Raw genomic sequence first — 7,161 nt, forward strand, 5'->3', positions numbered from 1 at the left:
TGGACTACGGGTTGGATTCTGAGGCAAGTCTGTGCCCTCAGAAGGTTTGCGGCTGAGGAGAGACCTGGCTGGGGATGACTGAGCTGTTGCTGACTTGGCTGACAACCGAATGAGGAGAGCAAGTGTGCAGGCAGGGAGTCCAGTTGGGAGGCTACGGCGGGAACTGGCGGGAATGCAGGAAGCATGGACTGTGACTCATAGTCTAGGCCATAGTGGGGGTGTGGTTACCGTGGCCTATTTCTGGAAGTAACTTCAGCCTTGGCACGAAGGATTTGCTTGTGGATGTTGTGCTGGGTGTGAGAGACGAGGCGGTCACAAGAATCCTGGCTAGGTGAATGGGATGATTAGTTTGAAGGAGACCAGTGGCTGCAAGTTCGGCTCAAGGTGTCCAGGAGACATCCAGGTGGACATGTTGGGGGAACAAATGCATAAGGGCCTGGGGTTCAGGAGAGAGGCCCAGGACAGGAGAGGCATTTGGGAACCATGTGCCTTCAGGAAGAAGGGATGAGGTCACCAATGGGAGTGGATGCTTTAGAGAAAAGTTCCAACACTGACAATGCTGGGAGCATTTCAACATTGAAAGATTGGCACAGTGACGTGGAACCAGCGAGGAGACCAAGGGCTGGTCTACCAGGTAAAAGAACCATGGGACAGAGGTGCTGAAGGCCAAGAAAAAAATACTTCAGGCCAGGCACAGTGGCTCATGCCTGTAATCCCAGCACTTTGGGAGGCCGAGGGGCGCAGATCACTTGAGGTCAGGAGTTCCAGACCAGCCTGGCCAACATGGTGAAAACCCCTCTCTACTAAAAATACAAAAATTAGCCAGGCATGGTGGCTCACACCTATAATCCCAGCCACTCAGGAGGCTGAGACAGGAGAATGTCTTAAACCCAGGAGGTGGAGGTTGTAATGAGCTGAGATTGCGCCACTGCACTACACCCTGGAAAACAAACCAAGACTCCATCTAAAAAAAAAAACAAATCAAAACCAAAAAAAAAATTTTTTCAGAAAGAAGCGATCAAACATGATATGCCTGTTGGGCAGGAAAGGCAGGTGGAGTTGGAGGGGAAGGAAGTAGAGTGCCTTGGGATGAGGAGAGAAAATGGAAACAGCAGGCCGGGGCGCAATGGCTCACGCCTGTGATCCTAGCACCTTGGGAGGCTGAGGCAGGTGGATTGCCTGAACTCAGGAGTTTGAGACCAGCCTGGGCAACATGGTGAAGCCCTGTCTCTACTAAAATACAAAAAAAAAAAAATTAGCTGGGCATAGTAGTGTGCCCCTGTAATCTCATTTACCAGTAAGCCGAGATTGTGCCATTGCACTCCAGCCTGGGCAACAAAGCGAGACTCCATCTCAACAAAAACAAAAAAAAAAGAAAGTGGAAACAGTGAAGGCAGACAATTCGGCGTGACTCTGTGTTAAGGGGCACAAAGCAGTGAGGTGGTTGTTGCAAGAGGAAGTGGGGTCAAGAGAGGGTTTTAGGAGAGAGCCCTGCTGAATGAAGGGAAAGAAGGTTGGCATATGCCTTGACAGGGATGAAGAGGCCCTGGGGCATGACAACACGCACAGGGTTAAGGCACTGCCACCTACTTCTGGCATCTAACCCTCGTTTTTTAAATCTTTTTCTTTCTTTCTTTCTTTCTTTTTTTTTTTTTTTTTTTTGAGGCGAAGTCTCGCTGTGTCCCGGACAGGCTGGAGTGCGGTGTGGCAGCTCACTGCAACCTCTGTCTCCCAGTTTCAAGCTATTCTCCTGCCTCAGCCTCCCCAGTAGCTGAGATTACAGGCGCAACCACCATGCAGCTCATTTTTGCATTTTTAGTAGAGACTGGGTTTCATCATGTTGGCCAGCCTGGTCTCCAACTCCTGACCTCAAGTGATCCGCCCGCCTTGGCCTCCCAAAGTACTGGGATTACAGGCGTGATCCACTGCGTCCGGCCTTTAAATCTTTTAAAAAAATGAAAAGAGAAGAGAACAAAGCCACATGTTTCCACGCGGATGGGACCGTCTCCGGGAAGAAGGCCAAAGGGAGAAGCACAGGAAGGACGTCCTGGAGTGAGGAAACAGGGGAGACCTGGAGAAGTTGGGGGTCAGGAGGGAGGGAGGCCACCCAGACGCCGGCGCGAGGGGCTCACTGTGTGATGCATGGGACGCCAGGCTGGGCGAGAGCCAAAGGCAGGAATGTGGGCAGGGGCTGCAGCGGGCGAGCAGGAGATCTCCTGATGGCTGCTCTCAGGCGAAACCTAGGCCGAGTGTGCAGCGAGTCGAGCAGGGAAGATGCCTTGGGAGAGTGGCTGGCGCAAGTCCGCAGAGGGTGTCGAGGACAGTGTGTGCCGGTTGCCATGCGCTCTGGCGCCGCGCAGGGTGGAGTCCTGGGCCAGGCCCGCGGAGTGCGGTGCGCCCAGAGTTGCGGGACGCACGCTGAGAGCCACGGAGGCCCAGGCTGTTCCGGCCCTGCCACCTCTCTCCATTCTCAGGCTAAGCTCTGGGGCCCTACCCTGTAACCCCAGTGCCTGCTGCGCGGGGCCCAGGCCGCCGGCGCCCTGCCCGGCCCTCCCCAGGGCCTGCGCACCTCACCCCGGGGTTCCATCTCCCTGGTTTCCACTAGAGACCGGGTACGTGGGGCTCTGGCAAGGCAAAGGGTGATGCTTGTTTACCATCACCATGGAGACGGCGGGGGGTGGGTCGCCAGGCATGGTGGGCGGGGGAGAGGCTGCTCTATCCCCAGCCCTCCCTTCTCCTATCCCTACCCCTTGTCTTGGGCCCACTAGGCCCGGTGAGCCCGCCTCAGGAGGAGCACACACCTGGCTCTGACCTGCAGAACCGCCAGGGGATAGAGGGAGGTTTGTGATAAATAGTTAACACAGAAAATTAACACATCTCATTCTAGTTTATTTCTGTGCTCGTGGAAATAGTGAATGATTTAGAATCCTACAACGGTGTGACAGTGTCCGCTTTCACACCCTCAGGTGGTTCTGACGCACTCTGGGTATAGGACGCTCTGGCTAGTGCCAGATGGTGCTGAGTTCATGCTTTCCAGTTGGTGGCGCTTTGTCATTTCACTCTCAAGACAGTGCTGTGGAGCGGTCGCTAAGTCTGAATCAGCAGGTGGGCACTGGTAATAATACCAGTAAGAACACCGAAGGTCTGTCCAGCTCCACCCTCTGCTACATTTTTTTTCTTTTTTTCTTTTGAGACAGGATCTGGCTCTGCTCCCCAGGCTGGAGTGCAGTGGTGGGATCTCAGTTCACTGCAACCTCCACCTTCCAGGCTCAAGCGATCCTCCCACCTCAGCCTCCCAAGTAGCTGGGACCACAGGCAGGCACTGCTGTCCAACTAATTTTTGTATTCTTTGTTGACACAGGGTTTTGCGGTGTTGCCCACGCTGGTGTCAAACTCTGGGCTCAAGCAATCCACCGTGCTTGGCCTCCTAAAGTACTGGGATTACAGGCAGGAGCCACCACGCCCAGCCTATTATTCATTTTTCCAGTTGCCATTTTCCCCCAAATATATAGAAAACAATGTGCCTCATATTTCACAAATGTTGGTATCTTCCCAGTACCATGAGCAGGGCACTGTCCGCGGTGGGCCAGACCAAGGTGGTCCAGCAGCACTGATTCTGCTGAGCCTAATGGCAGCAAGCAGAGGGCAGTTTATTGGTGTTTGGCCCTCTGTGTCTCTAACAGAAGTCCCTGCCAGTGGCAGCCTTCCGGCCCAAGGCTCTGAGCCTCTGGAAGTGGAGTTCCCTCAGCTGGCCCAGGGATACGGTGCTGTGGCCCAAGCTCTGGCTCATCAGGTCAGAAACAGAAAATCAGCCTCAGAATCTCTCATCTCTGGCCAGCATTCTCCCGGATGACTGAGTCACAATTGTCCTGTTCCTGATGAATGTGGTCATAGAACAGTGCCTGTGGGTGGTTTTCCCTCTGGAGTCTCCCCAGGACTCTTGTGACCCAAGGAGTGCAGTGTGCCTGTGAGTGCATATCACACATGTGCTATGCACAGGCCACTCGTCCTCAGCAGCACCCCGAGATCAGGCACTAGGCAGGTGTTTATCAATGTGCAGCTGCTCTGACCCGGCACCAGGATGGCTGTGGTGTGTGTGAGGCCCTGCCCCTCCCAAGAGCTCTCAGAATTGGGGTGAGGTATACAGAGGAAGCAGCCACCTGTCACAGAAGATGGAGTAGTAAAGTGAAGGGAAAGGTATGGCTGGGCATGGTGGCTCACACCTGTAATCCCAGCACTTTGGGAGGCTGAGGCAGGAAGATCACTTGAAGCCAAGAATTCAAGACCAGTCTAGGCAATATTGTGAGACACTGTCACTACAAAAAAAAAAAAAAACCATTTTTTTTACCTTAGCCAGGCCTGGTGGTGCATGCCTGTTTTGCAGCAATGGGGCAGGCTGAAGCAGGAGGATCGCTTCAGCCTAGGAGTTTGAGGCTGCAGTGAGCTGTGATCACAGCATTGCCCTCCAGCCCGGGTGACAGAGCAAGAGCCTGTCTCAAAAAAAAAAAGGAAAAATATGGACAAACAGCTGAGGAGTTGAGATGCCAGCAATCAGGAGGCTTTCCTAAGAAGGGGAAATTAGCCCTGGGCTCTGGAGAAGACATGGAATTTCTGATGTGGGAGGGTGGGTGGGTGGACACTGCCAAAATCTCCCCTGGACTCCCCCAGCATCCCCTCTGTCCCTGCCTCCTTGCTCTTCCAGCTTTGAAGCAGGCTGGGACTTGCTTCTCTTTCTCATCCCTCTCTTTTCTTTATTCAAGAAAAGCTACTAAAACTTGGTAAGAGCAGCGGAAGTCTATGGCATTTGAACCATATCCTGCTCCCTCCCTACCCCTCTCCCAACTCCGCTTGACAGAAGATCTACTCTGGGCTGCTGCAGCCAAGAAAATAGTGCTCTGGCCAGTGCAGTGATTCATGCCTGTAATCCCAGCACTTTGGGAGGTTGAAATGGATGGATCATTTGAGGTCAGGAGTTCGAGACCAGCCTGACCAACATAGTGAAACCCTGTCTCTACAAAAAATACAAAAAAATTAGCCAGATGTGGTGGCATGTGCCTATAGTCCCACCTACCCCAGAGGCTGAGGCAGGAGAACGCCTGAACCTGTGAGATGGAAGTTGCAGTCAGCCGAGTTCACACCACTGTACTCTAGCCTAGGTGACAGCGTGAGACTCTGTCAAAAAAGAGAGAGTGTGAGAGAGTGAGAAAGAAAGAAGAAACGAAGGAAGGAAGGGAGGAAGGGAGGAAGGGAGGAAGGGAAGGGAAGGGAAAGAAAATAGGGCTTCCTCTCCCCTTAGCTCCCAATCAGGGGCTACTTCAACTCCAAGGTGAAGAGGCCAAATTCTTTTTTTGTGTGGCCAAGAGGTGAGGGACTCCCTTGACACATAGGATAGAGGCTCTACTGCAGGCACAGCAGGCAAAAAATATAAGTTTCTGACAACCCTTACCCAGCTCACTGGCAGGACAGAGGTTCGATCCACAAGAAAGAAGCTGAGAAGACCAAGGCTACCACACCCACCCATCTCCTTGAGATGTGGGCCACAGATATCCAGGGGGAGCAGCACACAATTAAACAAGAAAGCTGTGGCTGGGCACTTTGGCTCACACCTGCAATTCCAGGGACTCGGGAGGCTGAGGCCAGAGGATTGCTTGAGACCAGGAGTTCCAGACTAGCCTGGGCACATACCAAGACTTCCATTTCTAAAAACAAATAAATGAATATAAATAAAAAAGGCCAGGTGCAGTGGTTCATGCCTGTAATCTCAGCACTTTGGGAGGCCGAGGCAACCTGATTACTTGAGCCCAAGAGTTTGAGACCAGCCTGGACAAACTCCAACTCTACAAAAAATAAAAAGAATTGGCCAAGCACAGTGGCTCATGCCTGTAATCCCAGCACTTCGAGAGGCTGAGATGGACAGATCATTTGAGGTTGGGAGTTCTAGACCAACCTGGCTAACATGGTGAAACCCTGTCTTCCCTAATAATACAAATATTATTTGGAGGTGGTGGCATGCGCCTGTAATACCAACTACTCAGGAGGCTAAGGCACGAGAATCACTTGAACCTGGGAGGTAGAAGTTGCAGTGAGCCTTGATTTCACCACTGCACTCCAGCCTGGGTGACCGAGTGGGACGAATCAAAAACAAACAAACAAAAAATAAGCAGGGCATGTTGGCACACGGCCGTAATCCCAGCTATTGAGGAGGCTGACGCCAGAGAATCACAAGTTCAGGAGGTGGAGGTTGCAACAAGCTGAGATTGTGCCACTGCACTCCAGCCTGGATGACAGAGTGAAACCTTATCTTAAAATAAAATAAAATAGGCTGGACATGGGGGCTCATGCTTGTAATTCCAGCACTTTAGGAGGCTGAGATGGGCAGATCACCTGAGATCTGAGTTCAAGACCAGCCTGACCAGCCATGCATGATAGCGCACGCTTGTAATCCCAAAACTTTGTGAGGCCAAGGCAGATGGATCACTTAAGGTCAGGAGTTCGAGACCGGCCTGACCAATATGGTGAAACCCTGTCTCTACTAAAAAAATACAAAATTGGTCAGGCGCGGCGGCTCAAGCCTGTAATCCCAGCACTTTGGGAGGCCAAGGTGGAGGCCTCGTGGGTGGATCACAAGGTCAAGAGATCGAGACCATCCTGGTCAACATGGTGAAATCCTGTCTCTACTAAAAATACAAAAAATTAGCTGGGCATGGTGGCACATGCCTGTAATCCCAGCTACTCAGGAGGCTGAAGCAGGAGAATTGCCTGAACCCAGGAGGCAGAGGTTGTGGTGAGCCGAGATCGCACCATTGCACTCCAGCCTGGGTAACAAGAGCAAAACTCCGTCTCAAAAAAAAAAAAAAATTAGCCAGGTGTGGTGATGCATGCTGTAATCCCAGCTACTCGGGAGGCTGAGGCAGGAGAACTTCTTGAACCCCGGAGGTGGAGGTTGCAGTGAGCTGAGATCGTGCCACTGTACTCCAGCCTGGGCAACAAGAGCAAAACTCTGTCTCAGGAAAAAGTAAATAAATAAATAAAAATTAAAAAGATCAGCCTGACCAATATGAAGAAACCCTGTCTCTACTAAACATACAAAATTAGCCAGGCACAGTGGTGTGCACCTATTATAGTACCAGCTACTCAGGAGGCTGAGACCGGAGAATTGCT

General features: G+C 52.0%; 1 non-coding gene across 1 annotated transcript; it reads left to right on the top strand.

The window, feature by feature from the left end:
* The first annotated feature begins 1,491 nt into the window (after window positions 1–1,491).
* Window positions 1,492–1,615, top strand: LOC118146591 (U6atac minor spliceosomal RNA). Its single transcript, XR_004732442.1, has one exon. It is a non-coding gene; the product is annotated as a U6atac minor spliceosomal RNA (small nuclear RNA).
* Window positions 1,616–7,161: the final 5,546 nt, after the last annotated feature.

Source organism: Callithrix jacchus, chromosome 12 (assembly GCF_049354715.1).
Source record: "Callithrix jacchus isolate 240 chromosome 12, calJac240_pri, whole genome shotgun sequence".
NCBI lineage: Eukaryota > Metazoa > Chordata > Mammalia > Primates > Cebidae > Callithrix > Callithrix jacchus.